Source organism: Neopsephotus bourkii, unplaced genomic scaffold (assembly GCF_033783945.1).
Source record: "Neopsephotus bourkii isolate Nb327-2 ecotype Australia unplaced genomic scaffold, CSIRO-AGI_Nbou_v1 NB_1825, whole genome shotgun sequence".
NCBI lineage: Eukaryota > Metazoa > Chordata > Aves > Psittaciformes > Psittacidae > Neopsephotus > Neopsephotus bourkii.
Window position 1 is genome coordinate 2,540,096 of NW_026902298.1, and position 16,728 is coordinate 2,556,823.

Sequence of the window (16,728 nt, forward strand, 5' to 3'; positions counted from 1 at the left end):
TAAAGGAAGTTTGGTACTTGGCTTCCATAAATCCCCTTAAAATTCCCAGCCCAAATGCACAAATGCAGGATGCATTCTTTACGTATAACAACAAATCTGTCATTCTTCAGCACAGAATTAACTGGACTGCCATTGATTCACTTGAGCAGTTACTTTACTGATTTTCCTCAGAAATGTAAGATCAGTACCACAATCTGAAGAATTACTGTTGTTATTAATAACGATTGCTTCTGTCCCTTACACTAAATGGATAATCAAATCTCCTCCCTAAAGCTGGGCACAAACTGAATCGTTCTGAGCAGCAGTACTTTGAAAAGGGTTTGGGTTTTTCTTGGCACTCCAGCCCCAGATGGGCTCCAGTGATGTATTTATTAAATTCTTCCTGTACAGGGAGCAACAAGAAAGCCTCCAAGCTGTACAAGGCAACAAAACCATACTCTAATTTGCTGGATTTTACAAGACACCAAAAATACATCTGAGAGAAGGGAACTTTTTTGGGGGGAACAGAGAATTGTCTGCAGATTTAAACCATTTGCAGAACACAATATCTATTTCTTCTCCCAAATAGGTTATAACAGTTCCCCATTACCACTACCAGCACCTTCACAACTGATAACTGCACTGCCAGGACATCCTCAGAAGCAGCAAGGAGATCCCAGATACACTCACATTACTCCCTTGTAGCTCAAGCAGCTGCCACTGAAGTAGCCTCCACTCCCTCATTGCCCATCAGTAATTACCTCAGCACCCTGCAGCCACACGATAACCCCTTCCTAGTCTTCAAAGGAGGCTAATGATTCCCCCTGCTCTCAGTCCCTTCCTACGCAATCCTTCCTGCATGTCCCTTGCATTCCCCACTGCCCCCTTCATCACCAGTGGCCAAACCCTTCACACTGTCCGCAGCCACCAGACCCCGCTGTCGCTGTCACCCTGTACCTAAGCCTCTGCCCTATGCTGTCCCCTGTCGCTCTGAGCACCCACGTCCAAACAATTCCCTACACAGTCAGGCTCTGGGGTGTCTCCCCTCACCCTACCACCATTCACATCCAAGTCTCCCTCAGGGCCCTCAGCACCCCAAGGCCTAAATTGTCACCACTGCACGACACGCTGTCCCTACTCCCGGTCCCTCCGAGGCTGCTACACCGCCCCGGGTCCCACCCGTACCCCCACAGCACCCACACGCTGTCCCCGTACCCCCGAGGCCCCGCCGCTACCGGTGCCCGGCCCTCACTCAGTCAGGACCCGCCACGCTCCTCCCGCAGCAGCGCCAACAGCCGCCGGTCGCCGAGGCAACGGGGAGCCTCGCCCCGCCCATAGGCGCGTTCCGTGGTGCAGCAGCGCCCCCTGGCGGGCCGCGCGGTATCTGCCGCCGGGGAAAAGCCCGCGTAAAGAGCGCGGCTGAGTGGGGAGAGCGCGGTCATCCCAGGCCACAGCGCTGTGGTGGGATCATGGGCCTCCTGCACACAGAGCAGTGACAAGGGCGTGTATATGGCCAGACATCCCAGATTTATCCCTCCTTTTTCCCCACCGTTAGCTCGTTCCCTGAGTATCCCATAGCAGCTCTTATGCATCTGGAAATCCTCTTCCCTTGCACCCCACCACGTTTTCCACCCCACAGGCAGCGATCCCCCCAAGTCTGTAAGCTGCTGAAGATCCCTTGGGACAGTCCTGGGAATGGTGGTGCCTTTGAAGCGGGTATTCGTGCTCCCTGACATGCCCTTGTGCATCTGTGCTCATTTGTGTGTGCGAGGATGAACCTTTACTTGGCTGAGAGATCCTATGATGGGCTTGGAAGCAGACAGGCAGGATGATGCTTAAGCTTCTCCACATACATTTGTTCCTCAGCCTTCCTTTGTGTGTATGGAAAAGAGCCTTTTGTCACTTAACCTAACAATGCAGAAGGGTCTACAGGGGAAGAAAAGAGCTTGGGGCCCAGGAGACAAATAGAGGATCTAAAGCAAGAGATGATGTGGTCAAAGCCACCAGCCAGGGAAATATTAGTACACTAATGGAATTGTAGAATCATAGAATGGTTTGGGTTAGAAGGGACCTTAAACCTCACCCAGTTCCAACTCCCTGCCACAGGCAGGGACACCTTCCACTAGAGCAGGTTGCTCCAAGCCCCTGTGTCCAACCTGGCCTTGAACACTGGCAGGGATGGGGCAGCCACAGCTTCTCTGGGCACCCTGTGCCAGTGCCTCAGCACCCTCACAGGGAAGAGCTTCTGCCTAAGAGCTCATCTAAACTGCCCCTCTGTCAGTTTAAAGACATCCCCCTTGTCCTATCCCTACAGGCCCTCTACTACTTACCTGTAAGCTCCCCTTATGTATTTGAAGGCTGTTCTAAGGTCTCCCCTTAAGGAGCCTTCTCTTCTCCAGGCTGAATCAGTGGCATCCGAGTTAGATTCTCCAGATTTAATACACTAGCACAGAGGAACCACGGGGACAGGCTGTGAACTTGTTGCAGACTCTTTGAAGTAAGTGACGAATCCGAGTCCTCACCATTCCTATCTTTCAGGCATTTTCAGTCTCTGCTGCAAACACTCAAGCGATGAGCTGGCAATCAGTCTGACCTGGGACAGCCCTCAGGTACGTAATCCCACAGATTTCATCTGAATCCACCTCAAGAACAAAACACTAAACTGAACTTTATAGGAGCGAACACATTCTAACAGACACAGCACACACCCTGTACACAGTTTTACAGCTGTCACTTGTCCCAGTGCTGGAGACTTTTGCCGTCTGGAGCTTCCTAGCAGCAAGAACCTGGTTTTCTCTATGATTGGGTCCAAAGTTCTTATTTAAAGGGTTTGGGCAAAACAGAACATCAGTTCCATTTCCATCCAGCAGGGGCCAAGCATACCAGCTAATACAGTTTGTCTGGTGTAAAAAGGCTGCTTTACCCCATCTTCTTTCTTCTCTGGGACTGCTGGGGGTGGGGAGGTGGGGAAGAAAAGAGGTATTTAATACAACAGGAAAATATGTTCCATGCCATGGACCAAGAATGCCAAAAAGGCCCCCACTTCTAATTAATGTACCAAATGGTGTTTCTTATTCTGCACTGAACAGGAGTTCAGTGTGGGTTTGAACACATACAGCTTAGCATGCTGCGTTAGGATGAATAAACAGGATCTGTGGATGAGAGATGCTTCAATGAAGATTATTTTGGGGGGAAACCAAGTTTTAAGCTTTCACAAGGTCTCCATTTTACTTTGATCCTTGTGAACTGAGTGGAAGCCTTATTAAAGGCTTGTTGAGCCAGAATTTTACTGCAAAAAGCATGATCCAGTCACTGATTTTGTCATCAGGAAGGGCCACATATGAACCACATGAAATTGAAGACACATAATTTACCAAACCTTTATACCAACACCATGTTTACTAATTTTTCTCTAAAAAACAGTGATTTGCTTCACCATGTCCAAGTTTCAGTAGGAGGGGAAACAAAAGAATTTATGGTTAGCAGGAAGCCCATACTGATGATTTAGGTTAGATATAAGGAAGAACTTTACTGTGAGGGTGGTGAGGCACTGGAATGGGTTGCCCAAGTTGGGGCGGTATTCAAGGCCAGGTTGGACAGAGCCTTGAGTGACACGGTTTAGTGTGAGGTGTCCCTGCCCATGGCAGGGGGTTGGAACTGGATGATCTTAAGGTCCTTTCCAAGCCTAACTATTCTATGATTCTATGATCTAGGATTTGGCAATTGAATGGACTCAGGCTGGAGACAAAAGGGGAAGTAATTTAAAACCAGGCTGCATGTGAGACCAGGGCAGGCATAGTGGGGACTGAAATCCTCCAGCTGCCCCAAACCAGAATCAAAATAGAAAGCAAGTGCCGTGAGAGGAACATGCATAATGGGAAATAATCCCCCTGTATTCTGCCCTGGTGAGGCTGCATCTTTAATCTTATGTTCAGTTCTGGGCCCCTCATAACAAGAGAGACATTGAGGTGCTGGAGCAGGGCCAGAGAAAGGCAACAAAGGGTCTAGAGCACAAGTGTGATGAGGAATGGCTGAGGGACCTGGGGAACCTTATCGCTGTCTACAACTACGTGAGGATGGAGCGAGATGGGGGTCAGTTTGTTCTCCCAAGGAACAAGGGATGGGACAAGAGGAAACGTCCTCAAGCTGCACCAGGGGAGGTTTAGATGGAGCTGAGGAACAATTCCTCACCAAAGGGTGCTCAGGCATTGGAACAGCTGCCCAGGGCAGGGCTGGAGTCACCATGCCTGGAAGTGTAAATGAGGCCCTCAGTGCCATGGGTTAGTGGTGGCCTTGGCAGCGCTGGGGTAATGGTTGGACTTTATGATCTTAAAGGTCTTGTCCAACCTGGTTAATTCTATGATGCTATAAACACACCACCACACCGGCTCTCCTCATCAGAGAAGGTCAGTGCCATCATCCTCTCCTGGTGTCTTGGCTGCCAAAGGTCCTGCTGAAAGCTCCATTGCAATGGTGGCATGTGTATTTTGTGCCACTAATCAAACAGAAAAGGGCTTACAGCGGCTTCCTGGGCAAACAGATGACTGAAACCTCTGTTATCACTACCAGTATCTCTACTGCAAACAGAGGCGTGTGTTCACACCTCTTCGGTTGCCTGTCACCAGGTAAAGTGAAGGACTGTTTTACCTCAGGGCAGCGAGGCAAGTCAAGCCGATATGGACTTCATGAGGGACTTCACACCGCGGTGTGAGCCGGCTTCTGCAAGCTTCTGCCCCCGAAGTGCCCGCTAAAGCCGCCCTGGGGGCTCCCGCTGTACCGAGGGCAGCATCCAACCGCCCCAGTCCCTCAGGTACCGGTGGCACGGACACGGCTGCGGCCCGGGTTGGGAGGTGCAGGGCCCGCCCCGCTCTGAGGGAGGCGGCACCGCCATTGGCCCGGCCGTGGCGGGCCGGGGCTGCCTCTGCCAACGCCGCCGCCTCCCTTCCCCTCAGACGGGTGAGGACGCGGCTGTGGTCGGGACGAGGTAACCGGTGACTGGAGTGAGGGGCTGAGGGGCTGAGGGGCTGAGGCTGCCGAGGCTGCCCTGAGAGGGCTGCAGGGCTGAGGCTGCCCTGAGGGGGTTCGGAAGCTGGGGGTGTTGCCTTCCTAATTCAAAGATTTATAAACCCCCAACCGTGCCCGCAGTGCTGGGGCAGCTTGGGGATGAGCCTCTTGGCAGCTGAGGAGCCCTGGTTAAGGCTATCTGCAGCCGGGTTACTCCGGGCTCCAGTGGGGTTGCTGTGGTGGGCTTGCGGGGCCGGTTCCCTGAGGACGGGGCAGAGCTCACCACCGTGTTTAATGCCGGGGGAGGGGGGGGGAAGCGCCGCTTGTCAGCGACCTTCTTCAGAAGCGATCCGAGAGCCGGTGTGGGGAAGGGCAGCCTTGCCCTGAAAAGGGAGCCGAGCGCTGCGCTGTTGGAGGGAGCCCGGTAGTGAGAGCCGAGGAAAGGTAAAGCCTGCCCGCACCCAGCTTTTGCTGTGGTAAAGGGACTCTCCTCGCTTAAAGAGGGCGCTTAGATCTCAGTTGAGAGATGCTAATCACCTTTCATTTCAAAACGCTAAATTAATTGCATCTTCCACGCTGTCTCTGGAATGACTTGTAGAATTGGACCTGGCCCTGAAGTCCAACACGCTCAGTTGTGTCTTTCCTGTTTGAGCAGAAGGATCTGTTTTCATCGTTGCCATTGCAGGCTAAAGGTGACTTAATGTGGGGACAGAGAAGTGTTTTCGACCTTTGTCGAAATGAGGGGATTTAAATCGTGCTTGAGAGGGTGCTCTGAAAAGAAACTTCATTTTGTTTGATAAAGGAAGCAAACTGTTGCAGCAAAATATGCATGTTTTCATATATTGGAGAATTGGAGACTTCTGTGATGGAGTATTAAAAATACTGATGAATTAAACCACTTTACCAAACTAATATATAGCAACAATACAGCTTTCCAGCCTTAGTTATCATCAGTCATTATTACTATATTTTCCTAAACAATCACATCTGCAAGTGGTAGTGAACCTGGGAATATACAATGCCATGGAGCTGATGCACTTTGTTCAGCACTGGTGACTACAGTTCTCGATGTTTTCAGTTGCCAAAGTCAAAGCAAAGCACTCTAGAGCTCTTTGTCAGGAGAAGCTGGAATCAAAGTGAGCATTTTGTGATTTCCATGAAGTACTATCCCTCTTTGCTTATTGTTAGTGCTTCATGTGCCTTGCTGCCCCCCGGGGGAAAAGGGGGTAAACTCATCTGCCTTGTACACAGTTTGTATTATTTTTGGGAGTAAGAATTACCCTAGCTTTGTTAGACACCCCTCTCATTTATTTTGCAAGATGATTCTGGTTTCCTAAGACACATCTTCTCTTTGTTCTTTTGGTTTCACCTGACACCTTTGCTCTCATTTTGCACTGTTTGGGCAAGTTCACTGCAAGCCTTTATCCACTTGCAGCTATGTGTTATTTATTGCAGCTATGTGGTATTTATTCATGCATAGCTATGTAGTAAAATACTAATGTTACAGTGGCACAAAATGCTTATATGCTGTTACAAAGTACCATATTTTAGAGTGCTTATGTCTAGGTTTAAGGCAAAAAAATAATAAGCATCTTGCTCAGTCTGATTCTACCTTATGGATGCAGCCAGGCCCCTGCTTTGGCTGTGAGGTATGTTCTGGAGTCTTCTGAAGCTGTCATTGGACCTGTCTCATGTTAAAGAGATTCCCTTCCAGCATCTCTTGCAGCTCAGAATAATGTGTTACCAGTTTCACTGTCAGACTTCTAGAATTCAGTGAAATAGGTCTTCAGGTCTTGTTTACTAATGCTGGTAAGGGCAGAGTAAACAACACTTCATTGCCCCCAGAAATGAGGGACAAAAAGGTCTCTCTATCTTTTCTCTAAAGCACTGGGTAGAGACCATGGACAGATATATTCCCTGGAGTAAGCTCCTGTTATTCTGCAGGAGACACTTGCCAGATTCCCAGGTGGACATGCTGCTCCAAGTTAATCCTTGGAAAGAACCTTTGATGCTTGCACAGAAGGTGAGATTTTTAACTGCTGAACCAGGAAGCAAAACAGTGGAATGAAGCCAAACAAATTACTTATTTTCTACCTTGTATTTTTCCTTGTGCTCATGAGGGAAAGGAATAGGAGAGAATGAAAAAACCCAAACAACCTCATGTGAAGCATTATTTACAGGGGAACATGAAAGAAATTCATAGTCTCTCAGTAGAAAAAAAGGTTTCAATTTTATTTTTCTTTAATTAAAATGTTGGTTCTGTCTTCTGGAAGTCAGTCTTTAGTCAATAGTGACTTGTTTTGAACCAGACTCTTCACCAAGGATGGCTGTCTGACAGATAACTACTAAAAGCTGTTGCTGACTTTCTGGTGCTTAATCCCTGTTGCATTTGAAGTCAGCTGATTTAGGTGCCTCATAAGGTAATTTAAGGAGGCTCTTTAGTTTGTTCTTCCAGAACACTTATGCTTTTTGATATGTCAAGCCAGTACTGTTGCATTTGCTATATTAGTAGTCTCCAGTCCTTTAGCTTATTTGGGCACAAAGTGAGTGAGTGACAGCTGATTTTAGCAGACTTATTTGTGCTTCATTCTTGTGGTAGGGAGTCATTCCAACTCACCTGGGTACAGTAACACCCTGCGCTAGATTCTTACTTGTTGGTATGAGGTTTCCTTGCTATATGTAACTTTATTGTATTTATTGCATTGACAGCAACAGGAAGAGAGAGAATGTATGTGTGTGTGAGGTTTTGATTTGTGATATAGTAGTCTGACTGGAAGTGTTCCTTTCTATTTCTGTTTGCAAGGCTGTGACATCACTTTAATAGTCATTCCGTGACATAGGGGTGTAATCCGTGGTAGTGCAGCCCCAGGAAGGGTTAAAAGTGAGCCAAGTGAAACCTTTAGGGATGTGAGTTTGGGTCCTCTTAGGTTTAGTGATTTCGGGGACTCTGAGTTTGGCTGCTTCCTGCAGATCTAACACCTTGCATAACTGTTCCCTTAGAGGATGAACCACTCCTGCAAGGTTAAATACCTGTTCAGGGACAGGTATCATACTCCAAACCCAACCTCAGAACTCTGCTGTGTCTAAGAAAATGTCAAACACAACTTCTGTTCCTTCTGTCCTATTCCTGTGCATTTACAGGGCAATTCCCACTCATGCACATGATTTGACAGCACACCTCATGCAGTGCAACTACAGGCTGCTGCAGAAACTGTTCTCTGCTTCTTGCTCATGTGTAGCAACTGGGAGTAGCTCTCCCCATGACTTTTTAGGCTCCTTGCATCATACTGCATTGTGCTTTTTGCATCTGGCCATCAATATTCAGTGAAACTGGTGCCAGTCAGGGGACAGACTGGGCTTTGCATGATACAGCCCAGCCCAGCAGTGCAAATAATCTCCTGAGTGAAGTTTTCATGGCTGATAGACTTCTTGTTATTCTTGCCATTTAATATCATTATTAAGGAGTACTGATGTTGCTGCTTGCTGGTTTCAGTTTAGCCAGACTCAACCTGCTAGCAGATGGAATGTTCGTATAATGGAGCTATCCATTAAAACGTCTTTATGCATGGGAAGATGGTTGATTTTCCTCTTAATAAGGAGCTATAGTAAGCTTTTTAAAGGTAGCTATTAAAAAAAAAACAATAACCCTGAAATAAAAACTTCATTGCAAAGATTGAGTTAATTTTGGTGACTGAGATGAGACCTGGTTGTGGCTATTCTACCTGCAGTCTAGGCAGCTTTTATTAACCACCCTCTTTAGTTTACTGTTTCTGTGACTGCAGGACTCCTAAAGAATATTTGATTTCCCTCTGGCACCTAATTTATGCTGGTGATTGGATTCTGTATGAGGCCCTGCTTTCTGGTAGGTGTGTGCTTCAGGACCAGATTATCTGACCCAAGCTTCCTTAGTAGCCTTCAGATTTCATCAGTTATTAGGTGGGTAATTTTAACCTTAAACACTTGCAGGAGTGAGTGTCTAAGGTCAGTGGTTAGTCAGTCATCTCCTGAAAAAGGACAGCCAAAGGGCTTGTTTTGTTCACTGTCTCATTGTGCAGGGTAGTAATCAGTTAAACAGAGCTGTGCTTAGAATAACAAGTTGTTAGATGAAAAGTAGGGGGGCTGCAGCGACAAATGAGAGAGATTTAGGTAAGGGATGATTTTATTTTCCACAACTACTTGTTTATATAGTTTGTTGTGTCTGAGTCTGATGGAGTGCCTTCTGCAATGTTCTGTGTGATCTCAGTTCTGTGTTGGGCTACAGGCAAAGCTGCTCTGGAGCTGAGATTAATGGCTGTCATCACGGGAGGCAAAGATGACTTAAAATGTCACCCTCTTGATTTGGCATTTCTGCGTTCAATCTGTACCACTGTATTGTGCATCCTTCTGCAGAGGAAATGTGCTGCCATCGGTGACTGAGGAGTTGGCTGTGGCAGTGCTTTGGTGATGCATAAAAGGGTCAACCTATTAATCCTTGGGTTCCTAATCTTACAAACATAGAAAATCAGTGTGATGGTGGCTGTCCTTGCTCAACTAGCTCATCAACTCCACTCAAAGGAGGGAGGAGTGAAAGCAGTGACTCTGAAATTAAGTCACAGGAGTGCAACAGATACTGACTAATGGATTCCCCTAACACTGAGATATAGTCATATGGACAGGCTTTGAAGTAAACTTTTTTTTGGTGTTTATTCAGAAATTGTAGACTTGAAAGTCTTTCTGTTGGTGTCCAAGATTGAATCTCTACAAACTCTCTTACTGTCAGCTCAGCAAAGTGAGCATTAGTCTAAGTAAATATTTGAATTCAAACCTCATGTTTGCTATTTGTAACATAGAATCGTAGAATAGTTTGGGTTGGATAGGACCTTAAGATTATCCAGTTCCACCCCCCCCCACCATAGGCAGGGACAACTCACTCCAGACCATGTTGCCCAAGACTGTCAAACCTGGTTTTGAACACTGCCAGGGATGGAGCAACCTGTGCCAGTGCCTCACCACCCTTACAGTAAAGAACTTTTTCCTTACATCCAACCTGAACTTCTCCTGTTTCAGTTGAAACCCATCACCCCTTGTCCTATCACTACAGTCCCTGTTGAAGAGTCCCTATCCAACATCATTGCAGGCCCCCTTCAGATACTGAAAGACTGCCCTAAGGTCTTCACGCAGCTTCTCTTCTCCAGGCTGAACAGCCCCAGCTTTCTCAGCCTGTCTTCATATAGGAGGTGCTCCAGCCTATGATCATCCTCGTGGCCTCCTCTAGACTTGCTCCAACAGCTCCATGTCCTTCTTATGTTGAGGAGACAAGAACAGCACACAGTGCTCTAAAGAATTTCTTCGCACCAGTGCTGGTAGCCCCTTAATAAAATCTTGCTAGAAAGTCTGCTTTAAGCAGAGTACCAACTACACAGGGACTGCATAAACTGCAGCTCATTTCTTTGCTTTCAGATAGCAAAGATTATCTAAGCAAGATGCAGGAAGTGTGTCACTTCCCAGTAGCCACTGGTAGGAAATACTTGTTCATTACTCACACTGTTTTGCCCATTCCCATTCCAGAGTGGTATAATTGCCACAACAGAGTCCTGCTAAGTACCCAAGTACCTGCTAAATAGTAGGAGAGCCAGGAAGCAGGGTAAGGGTAGGATAATTCCCCTAAGTCTCCAGTATTTACACTTGGAATAATATTTGGATCGTTGTAACTTTAATTTGCTAAGATTTGCTAAACCCAAGACCAACACTTTTAACAACAGGGATTTTTCCCAGTTCCACAGCACTACTCTTTAACCATCAATATGAAGGGAAGAAGCTTGTCAGATCATCATATGTATGGTCAGGATTACTTCCCACCAAGTAATCAGTGTACTTCCAATCTCTCTGAAATGTTTTAGTACTTTAGTTGAATTTGTGCTCAAACAAGACATGAAATCTGGACCCTGAATGGTTCTAATGCCAATGCTGGCATGAAGAATGAGAAAGTGCCAGTGGGGGCTTGTGTCTTGTGAGCCCCCCTACCCCTTTGGCTTTGAGAGGGAGTCTACTCCCAGTGTGAAGGGAGATGAGAATAGTTGTTACAGAATAGACAGTGTTCTGCCTTCAGCCATCCAGAGGACTGAGCCACTTTCATCATTATATTTTAAGTCTCTTGCCCTGAGAAAATAGTCTTTGTGTTGTAATTCTTGATATTCTAACTCTTGATGTTGAATTAGCAACTTAGAAGAATGAAGTTCTTGTGAAGGAGCTGTTATGAATTCAAACCAAGTGCCTGTTGGGATCAAACCACAACAAAGTGCCAGTGGTATGAAGTGCAAAGAAATACAACTGGATTTGAAGAACTTCAGAATTTAGAATGAGAGATGCTGATGTGAGTGCTAATAAACTGCTAGAATCTCTAATTCTGAAGCTGCTTTAAATGTTACTTCTTTTCGAGTAGTTTTATACTTATGGTAATGTGAAATAAATGGCATCTATAGTTAGTCTGACAGAGTGTTCACAGGGAAAAGAAAAATGTAGGTGTGTTTCTCTGAGGCTTCTCTTTAATTTACAAACCTCTTATTCCAGAGACCACATCCTCTTGAAACCACTGGCCTAATGGTTATATACCATAATAGGTACATGGTTATATACTATAATAGGTGCAGAGACTGACATTCCTGGGTATTGCTGCTAGTATCCAAGCCTTATGAAAGAACTGGCGAGCTGCCATATGTGATTAGAGGGATTAGGCCACAACCAAAGCAAATTATTCCTTTCTCTTCCAATTTTCAGTTGTTAATGTTTATCCTCTTTCTGTTCTTAACATTTCACTGTCTTGGTCAGGGTAAGTTCTGTGTAAAACACAACTATTTTTTGCCTCTGGAGTCTTCAAAGTGGTGAAAGTCTTGACTTCTTACCAGAAAAGGATAGAATGAAATCCCAGGCAGAGTCCTGTGGACCAACAGAGAAGTTGTTCCTGGAGAAAAATGAAATTATTCTCAAGTACTTCTATTGCTCAAGTTGCATTTCTTCCTCTTCCAGCTGCCTGAAGACCATGACATAAAGCTGCCAGTGACAATATGCTAAGATTACAATTATTCTGCAGGTTGAAACTGTAAGGAATCATTTTGGTGCTGTTAAGGAAGGGTAAGGAGTGAGCAAGGCTTGTTGAGTATCAACACATAGCTTTATTATTGGACTAAAATGAAGCATTACTGTGTTTGTAAGAGAAACTTCAATGCTGCCTTACTACAGATATCCCCAAAAGTCCGTCTTCCTCCAGCACTCCCTACTTCACAAGGAGCTAGATAAGAATTTTTCTACCTTCCCCTGACTAAACATACATGTTGGCAAACACTATTTTTTAAGTTAATTTCGGACTGCTGGAACGACAATATGCTGTGTACACTCCACTGTTATCATTTGGAAAATGCTCTGATAACACCTTGAAAGAGCAGCTGGATTGGCTAAAGCTACAGGTATAGAATCATAGAACAGAATGGTTTAGGGTTGAAAGGGCCTTAAGATCATCCAGTATCAACCCCCTGCCTGTGGCAGGGTCACCTCACACTAGACCATGCTTCCCAAGGCTCTGTCCACCCTGGCCTTGAGCACTGCCAGGGATGAAGCATTTACCAATTCTTTGGGCAGCCTGTTCCAGTGCCTCACCACCCTTACAGTAAAGAATTTTTTCCTTACATCCAACCTGAACTTCCCCTGTTTAAGTTTAAACCCATCACCAATTGTCCTATCACTATAGAACCTGGTGAATCCTGGATGATCTCTTCCTTTCTGCCCCTTCAAGAATTAAAATGACAACAGCCTTTCTTGTACTTGTTTCAAGTTCACATCCTTATCATTATTTAAAACTCTCCTGGAAGGTGACTTAAGTCCTTCTTTAAGTCTTTTTTCTCCACTATTCAAACTGAAATTCATCATCTGCTGATCTTCTGCGCAATACGTTCATTTCTATCTTAAACTACTTGTGCTTGTGCCAACACTGGCATTTAGCTCAATTAGCTGTTCTCTCTTCATGGGATTTGTCTCATGTACTTACAAATTATATTCCCCAAGCCTTGAAAGGTGTTGAGTTACCCGTGACTGTTGAGCTTAAATGTCAGTGGAGAATCGGATTTGTTCAGGAGAGTGTAATGATGTGTTTGTTGTTGCAAAGCTGTAGGACTCATAAACTACTGTTACTGCTTAATGTGACCACCCAGGGTCATAGAGGCCAATTCCGCAAAGCTTTCACTGCTCTTTGTGTTCTCCTTGGCTTCCTTGCTTTAAAGAAAAGGTTTATTATTTCCTGAGCATGGGTGCAGGCCACACTTAGTTACTTCTGAGAATGACTTTCTCTGAAGATGCAAGTTGTTGCATTACACAATTCCATTTATCTGTTTTCTTCAGCTGCTTGTTGACTTATCTCTGGACTTCCAATTTGTTTTCTTTGCTAGTGCTAGTATGTTGTAGCCGTGGAGAAATTAAGTTAGGAAAATGTGTAGCTTTCAAACAGATAAAACCAAACGCTCTCATTTTTCAGAGTCAACAGGCTACTAGTAATTGAATGCTTTATGGGATGAAGATCATCATAGAATGATCTGTGTTGGAAAGGACCTTAAAGCTCATCCAATTCCAACCCCCTGCCATGGGAAGGGACACCTTCCACTAGAGCAGGTTGCTCCAAGCCCTGCCCACCCTGGCTTTGAACACTGCCAGGGATGGGGCAGCCACAGCTTTTCTGGGCACCCTGTGCTATCACCCCACCACCATCACAGGGAAGAACTTCCACCTACTAGCTCATCTCAGTCTTGCCTCTGGCAGGTAAAAGCTGCTCCTCCTTGTCTTGTCTGTACAGGCACTTGTCAGAAGCCCCTCTCCAGCTTTCCTGTAGGCCCCCTTTAGGTGGGAGTCACTGCTCAATCAGGCCCGTGGGGTAACTCTTCAACTAAAGAAGTTGGCACAAACAGGGGTATGAAAGCAGCCAGAAGTGTAGAGCTGGCTGTCACCTTCTTCCTCTTATTAGAAGGCATTGGCTGTGAGACAGATTCTCTCCAGCAGAGCTCTAGCAACTTAAGTCTACTTTGCAAGAAGCACTTGAAATGTGATTTTGCAATGTAAATAGAGGCTATTATGAGGTTTCTGCATGCAAAGGGAAGTCTGGTTGATTTGGCTGGAGCAGCAGACTCTGGGGTTCTGCTGTTTGTTTTCTGATCCTGTTGATGAACTTAATGTCAGCCATGACAAACTACTCCAACTCCTTCCTTGCCTCTCTCTTGTTACATCCCACAGGTATACACCGAGTGAGAACTTTAAAATCTAAACTAGGATTGTGGTACATCTTAATTTGATAACTCATGATGCTTGGGATGCAGTATTTGACTTAATATTCCCCTGTTGTATTTGGGATAAAGCAGAAGGGGAGGCAAAAAAATCTGCGCTCTGTAGGGTAAACCAGTTTGTGGACAAGGTTGTCTTGCTGTTATGACCTGTGTTTAAGATCAGTATGAAGCCTTACTTAAAGGAGTTGATGTGTGCAGCTGCCTGAGGGGCTTTGAGGAATTCTAGAAGATAAAGTTATTGGATGAATGCCAAATAAAATGTTTGGAAGTTGTAAGCAGTTTAAGAGTGTATGTGGGGAAACTATTTGGGGGTTTCTCTCTGTTCCTTTTATTGCCAAAACAGAGATACTTTCATGTATGAGTTACATAAAACATAATTTCATGTTCCTGTTTATTACAGGGATTAGAATTGCCTTATGAAAGGGAAGATTTTTGTGTGGTTTCACTTGAATTCAAGGTTTAAGGAAAAACTCATGCCAAATATGCCAAGACTCACTGATGTCAGTCTACAGCATGACAGCCGTTCTCCAGAAGTCAGTCCACGTGGTATTTCTATCCGTTTCCATTATTTAATCAGCCTGTTGTGGAGCTTTCTGTCTCCTTTCAGTCTCATTTCAGTCTGAAAACTTGCCTGGCAAAGGAAAACTCCAAACTTGCAATGGCACCAAACCAGCTGCTGAGACCTCTTAGTTCTTTTTGTTTTTTTATAGGGGCTTTTTGGAGGCAAAAAGTGTCCAAAAGGAACTTAAAAGAATTGAGCTTCAGGGGTGGTAGTGGGTGATTTGAAAAGGGGGAAGGCATTGGTTATAGACTTTAAGTCAGCAGTTTTTAGCTGTTGGAATATGCTTGGAATCAGTGCTAAAAACCATTTGCAGCAAGTCAGCTTTGCACTCACTTGTATCTGTGGATCTCCTGAGGTTGAGAGTTCATAAAACACAGGAAGAGGTTTTCTTGTTCATGCAGAGCCTAAAATCTGCACTGGTTTTAGTTAGGGTCCTACATATTTCTTTGATTACCCAAAGAAGTGGTAAATGCCCATCCCTCGCAGTGTTCAAGGCCAGGCTGGACATGGCCTTGGGTGACATGGTCTACTGTGAGGCAGGGGGATTGGAATTACATGATCTTAAAGTCATTTCCAACCCAAGAATTACAGAATTCTGTGATTCTATAATTCTATGGCAGGTTATTTGAGATACTGTTATATGAACCTCATGGCACAAAATCACAATGACAATCATGGAGAACATAAATATGGCTGCTAGACATAACCACATGCAGAAGGGGGTTCAGGAATATAATTAACCTGGCTGCAGCTGCCTTCCTCATCTGCAAGAAACACTGTTATCTTGAGAGATGAAGTTTCCCTTTGAGAAGTGCCAGTATCTTGTTTTGATCTCCTGGTTGAAGCCTGTGGCCAGGGGACCAAGAGCAATGACTCGCTGCGTGACGCTCATGCTCCTTAGATCAATACAGTGTCAGCATCCTGTCTGCCAGATGGCAGGTATCAGATTGTAGAAGCCTCAGGCGGACACATGCTAACCTAAAGGGTGGTTGTGATGGGAGCTGCCTAATCGGGATCTGCCCAACAGCAGCATCTACTTCTCTTCTCTCTCTCACCAGGGTTGTCACTAGGGATGCTTCTAACAGTAAATTCAAGCTCTTTTATTTCTTTGGCTCTGTTACATCCATTGGGCTGTAACCTGGAGCTATTACTCTAGGTACAGCCAACTCCCTGCCCTGTCTTCCCCCCCCCCCCACTTCATTCCTTTGTGTTTTCTTTGGGAAGAAGTTTGTCCTTGACAGTTGGGATTGCCCTGTAAGTGAATAGTCCTCTGGAGCCATGGCCTATAAAAGAGGCAAAACAGTATCTTAAATGATTGCTTGTATATGCAGTTTGGTTTCAGTAAAGCAGTGAGGTTCATGTTACTGCATGACTTTGAATTCCATGTACTCAAAATGGTTGTGTAGAAATTATGGCATATTTATTCAATATGCTCTATAGGGCAGGGACTGGGCCTGCATGGGATCACGTTCCTCACATAATTATACACTATTAGTGGTAAAATGTGAGTAAAAGTTACATTTATATCTTGTAAATGAAGTTGTACTGCAGCTTGTGACATCCTTGACTTTCCCAAAGGAGGGGCTGGTCCAGAGGAAAGGGAAAGGACTCAAGTGACTCCCTTCCTCTTGCGCTCAAGGTAACTTGTCAGAACGTAATAGCACTGCTGGATCCATGCAGCAGCTTCTAGGAAATTTAGAAAGTTTACTGTAAGAAACTTGCCTTTGCAAGCCTGGTACCTGACCATTCAGTGAGGAGTGTTGTGTCTGTTTCTGGGGAAAGAGGATTTTGGCCGAGTCTGTTATAGAATTCCCATTTGAAGGGATTCTGACGAAATAATCTCTTAAACTTGTTGCTTTTGGTTCTGAGTACCATGTGAGA

The 16,728-nt window shown here is 45.3% G+C and overlaps 1 protein-coding gene across 8 annotated transcripts in view; it reads left to right on the forward strand.

The window, feature by feature from the left end:
* The first annotated feature begins 4,794 nt into the window (after positions 1-4,794).
* Positions 4,795-16,728, forward strand: part of SYTL2 (synaptotagmin like 2) — a 53,294-nt gene continuing 41,360 nt past the window's right edge. For 4 of the 8 annotated variants that reach the window (XM_061343672.1, XM_061343673.1, XM_061343675.1 and 1 more), the window contains exon 1: positions 4,796-4,963. The gene's annotated coding sequence lies outside the window, so the exon portion shown is untranslated. Of the gene's footprint in view, positions 4,964-16,728 lie in introns of all 8 variants that reach the window. The other 4 variants (XM_061343676.1, XM_061343677.1, XM_061343680.1 and 1 more) reach the window with 2 other exon arrangements.